This window comes from Syngnathoides biaculeatus, chromosome 19 (genome assembly GCF_019802595.1).
Source record: "Syngnathoides biaculeatus isolate LvHL_M chromosome 19, ASM1980259v1, whole genome shotgun sequence".
Lineage (NCBI taxonomy): Eukaryota > Metazoa > Chordata > Actinopteri > Syngnathiformes > Syngnathidae > Syngnathoides > Syngnathoides biaculeatus.
Window position 1 is genome coordinate 6,528,056 of NC_084658.1, and position 5,244 is coordinate 6,533,299.

General features: G+C 49.0%; 1 pseudogene; it reads right to left on the reverse strand.

Moving 5' to 3' along the window:
• Positions 1 to 1,249: 1,249 nt before the first annotated feature.
• LOC133493088 (5S ribosomal RNA) lies at positions 1,250 to 1,368 on the reverse strand (annotated as a pseudogene).
• Between the last annotated feature and the right edge of the window lie 3,876 nt (positions 1,369 to 5,244).

Sequence of the window (5,244 nt, forward strand, 5' to 3'; positions counted from 1 at the left end):
CTGAGGTCCCAGGTTCAATCCCGGACCCGCCTGTGTGGAGTTTGCATGTTCTCTCCATGCCTGCGTGGGTTCTCTCTGTGCACTCTGGTTTCCCTCCCACATCCCAAAAACATGCGACATTAATTGAACACTCTAAATTGCCCCGAGGTGTGATTGTGAGTGGGGCTGTTTGTCTTGATGTGCCCTGCGATTGGATGGCAACTAGTTCAGGGTGTACCCCGCCTCCTGTCCATTGACAGCTGGGATAGGCTGCAGCATTCCCGTGACCCTTGTGAGGATAAGCAGCTAAGAAAATGGATGAATGGATGAAATACGTTGCGGTTGAAATACATTTTACTCTGACTTCAAGTAATTGGTTTGGATGTGTTTGTCCTGTGGCAGCACAGTGTACTGGTGGTTAGAATCTGGCGACAGCAGCTCAGTCCGTAAAGACTTGAGCCTTGTACTTGGAGGAGACTGGATCAAGTTCCACTGCAGATAAAAAAAGAAATATGAGCACTAGTTTCTGCCTCCTGTTGAAAGGTCGTTGAGCAAGGCATCGTCACCATGACACCGGCTCACATAGTGCAACACTCTTTGAGAATCTCTTTTACTCCGAATCTCTCCTTCCATGTGAGCGATCTAGTACTGTGGTGAGCAACACAATGTATACAGCAAAGTGTGAGTACAATTTTCCCTTGAGGGACACCAACAAATATATTACTGCAAACGTAAAAAGAATACTGTGACTACCTCACAGTTCTGTGTTTCGGGATTCTAATCTTGGCTCCAGCCTTCTTGCTCCTGAGTAGGTTTTCTCTATGAACCGTGGCTTCCTCCCACATTCTGAAAACATGCATAGGAGGTAAATTAAAGACTTAATAGTCCATAGGTATAAATGTGAATGTGGTGGTGGTTTTGTTTATACAGAGTCTGTGATTGACTAGCAATTGATTGGCAACCAGTCCAGGATGTACCCTGACTCTCAATGAACAAATTGGATTTTGTTTTTCTTTCCACTCCGGCTAATCTTTTTTTTTTTTTTTTTTGCAATCTAGTTCTTGCGGATCTATGTTTCAAGATTGCCAAAATCACATTCAATCACCAACCTCCATATTCGAGCTTTTAGTACCAAAAACCATGCAAGTCTTCCTTTCGGCTTGTCCTGTTAGGGGTCGCCACAGGATCTCATCTTAGATGAACGCATATTTGTTTGGCACATTTTTACGCCATTCTTGACGCAACCCCTCTGCATTTTGCCGGGGAGAGAAGCTTGTAGCACCTGGTATTCCCAAGCGGTCTCCCATCCAAGTACTAACCAGGGCCAAACCTGCTTAGCTTCCGAGATCTGACGAGAGCAGGCGTTCTCAGGGTAGCATGGCCGTAAGTCCCCAAAAACCATGCAAATAAATCTTGTAAATGAATTCACTTGTTAAAATGAAGATATCTCTTACTGTTTTCAATCTACAGCGGCTACTGAGTTTATGAGATGTTACACAAGAATTTGAGATCATGAGCAACACAGAGCATAAGATTGCCTCGTCACGTGGTAGAACAAGGCACCTTCAATTACTCCATTACTTAGTGTTCTCCATTTGGTTGTCTTATATTTACGGCCATGTAGTGAATTCTATATAAGTTATTCCTGCAATTGTGAGTTTACTGCTGCGATTGGCTGACGACCAGTTCAGGATTCACCCTGCCTCTGACCCAAAGATAGCTGGGCTAGGCTTCAGTATGTCTGTGACCCTTTTGAGGATAAGCAGTACAGTAAATTAATGAAAAGATGGATGCATAATTTCACTAATGTGTTGTCTTACTTTAGTTCCAACTTGGATATAAATTTATATAACACGTAGTTATTAGTTGCACAGTGATAAATTGTGCATAAATTTACCTCAAACCAAAGCGATTTTGGGTTTGAATCTCAATCAGTGCAGGGTGTGCCCACTCTAATACCCAAAGTCAGCTGGGATTGGTTTCATCTCACCGGTGACCCTGAACAGAATAAGTGGTAAAAAATGGTTGGATACGTAGTTACTTTTCAAACCCACTCAAATGCAATGATGCTGCCGACAGTATTTTATTCATCTTTGTCCTTGAATCTTACGGGTCGGTTCCTGATAATCATACCTACCAGTGGAAGGATTAAAATCTTACTATCGACAATCATTTTAAAATGATTTACTATTTACATTCAACGTAAACCAGGATCGAAACATCTGGACAATAGTCTATGTCCAGCTCCTTCACGTTCCATCATAACGCATACCGTGCTTGTGACCCAGACTGCACGTGACCTCTCATGACGCGGGCCATGTTTCAAGGTGTACTGAGCATGTTCGTTTTAGCGAGCCGAGCACTAGCGCGGCAGTAATCAGCACTGCAGGATCTCTGCTCTAACTGGCAGGCAGGAAAATGTTACCAGGAAACACGATGCTGGTTATGGAGGTCACTGTACGGCCAGGTGCCTCACCCATTCAAGCCCTTCCACAGAGAGTATTCTTCTTTGTACTGTTCCGATCAAAAGACGTGGGACTTTGATGTTTTAACCCCTAGCGCTTTAAGAGGACAGGAACGGCAAACCAGATGGTACCTGTTGCATGCTGGGAGCAGTCAGGCAGTGTTATGGTTCCCACCTGTGGTTTTAATTACAGCGCATGTTGAGGGGGCTGCAGTGGAGCAGAAGACTGAAGCAAGGGTGACCCTCACTGTTGAATGGAGGCGGATGCGTACTTCAGACCCAGTACCTTTTTGGGCCTGGTGGGCGTGCTGCTATCCATACACGAGGTGATTTGTTAAGAAACTCTATGCACCCTGCTCAATTATTTGTGCTGCAGCTGTCTTATTTTCAAAGCGGTCCATGATACCATCTACATTCCCGTCACACGTACAGATTTTTCCTTTCTCCCTCCCACTGCTGTTATTTGTGCACATCAGTATTTCTGCTCGGCAAGGTGCTGCAGCTCCTCTGCATGAATGAACAGAAATTTAAAAAAAAAAGGGGGGGGGGTGGATTACTAATTGTGGCCTCTACTGGCACATAACACCCCACACTGGGATTCCCTGGGGGTGCCCCCACCTTCAGCCAACCCCCTTCATCATATCTCATCTTCGAGCCTTCACTTGACATTCTGCGCCTTCTGTCATCTAAGACACCCCGCCGAGTGTTGAGGTGCCTGAAACCTCGGTACCCCCTTCCATATTCTTAAAGGTGGTGCACACTCGTCCTACAGAACATTACCTACAGTTGAGTGTGCAAATTAAGCTTAAAACATTTTTTAAAGTGGAACTGTCATCCCTATAAACATTCTAAAATAGATATTGTAATGAAAAATACATATAACAGTATTCACTTCAATGTCTATATGAAAAAAATGAGCGTAGAGCGCGTCATCCATGCACAAAGTTGCGCAATTGAGTGTCCCTCGACATCCAAGTGGTCGACATATTAGTCGTGTCTTCTGTCCTTGACGTCATCGTCACTTTCGCCGTTGAAAACGCGCAGTGCCTGCTACTATGGAAGCCAAACAAAAGAAATTTTCAGATTTTTCCGACGCCCCTTCTGACACCGAAGCTCTTTTCGAAAAGGACAACACCACACAACCGAGTGAAGTTACCGGGGCAATATTACACTATTGTTTTGAGCCCTCAGGGCAATATTACACTAGCCATATTCAGATGATATCTGATCACGGCCAAACCGCATCCCGTCCGATCTACTTCCGCGGCGGAGATGAGCCATCGAGGCTCATCGCAGCCGGCCGGTGTGACTTATGACAGAGCCGAGCAGTGCTGCTTTAGAGGGGGGCTCGCAGTCGAGCCGGGGTGCTTTATGCGTGCACCCGACTGAGTAAGGCATTCTCGGCGGGGTTCTTCAGAGACGCCCCCGTCGCAAAGCCCAACGCGCAGCCTTCGCAGAGCTGTGACCACCGAACGCGGCGCCTCAGCCGGTGTGGCTGAGTTTCGGCGCCCGGTGGCATATAAGGAGGAGGTGGAGCCGAGCTATGCCGCTTTTAGGGGTATGTTCAAAGTCGCCGCAGTACCCGATGAACACTATCGAGAAATTGTTGGCTGGGGGATGCGCATGTGGTGTTTACATAATTCACCCGCGGGACCTCGAGTTGGGGTGCGGGGTTCCGCACGGACTGTTTTTGTTGTTGCGCTTCCGGAGTAAAGGTTAACAGAGTTCCCGCCGTTATGCGAGTAGTGTTTTGATGTCGAACAATAAAGCAAGTTCTGTTTCTGTGTCCGACACTCCGCCTCCGACTCCTTTTCTCCGGCGCTACACTGGTGACCCTGACGTCAGTCCCGGCGTTTTCGAGACTGAAACGAACATGGCAACCGCCATCCTCAAATTGCCGGAGTTTTGGGAGACGTCCGCGGCAGCATGGTTCGCACAGACGGAGGCTCAGTTCGCCCTCCGCGGGATCTCAGATGATTCCACGCGTTACTACCACGTTGTCTCAGCACTCGGGAGCTCAACGGCGGCCAGAGCAGTGAACTTCATCACCTCTCCCCCGGCCCGAGATAAGTATGGTGGGATCAAGGCTCACCTTCTCAAGGTTTTTGAGCTTTCACGGCCGGAGCGTGCCCGACGTCTGTTGGCTATTAATGTACTGGGGGACAGCAAACCTTCCGAACTCATGGAAATGATGCTAAACCTGCTGGGCACGGAAGAGCCCAATTTCATTTTCATGGAACTGTTTCTCAGGCATATGCCACCACATGTTCAGACGGCGCTCGCGAACAGTACTGTCACTGAGCCCCGGGCCCTGGCCGAGGAGGCCGACCGTTTCTTCCTGGCAACCCAACGCTTCTCCCCTGAGACGCTGGCCGCGACGCGCAGTTACTCGCCTCCGGGCGCGGGGGCGGCATCCAGCAGGGGCCCCATCGACACCAACAGCAGTGCTGGCACAGGCTTGTGCTACTTCCATGCCCGTTTCGGTGCGAAAGCGAAGAGGTGCCGCGCACCTTGCAACTACGACGCGTCGGGAAACGCCACAACCCACGCTTCGCAGCGGCCGTGAGCCTGGGCGTGAAGAGCCGGCTGCTGTTCGTCAAGGACAACCTTTCCGGGCGCAAATTCCTTTGGGACACCGGCGCCCAGAGGAGCGTCCTGATGGCCACTGCGGAGGACGCCGCTGGTGGGACTCATGGGCCACCCCTACTGTCCGCTAATGACTCCCCTATCCGCTCTTATGGCATGAGGACTGTGGACTTGTGTTTCGGGAGTCAGCGCTTCACATGGGACTTTGTCACTGC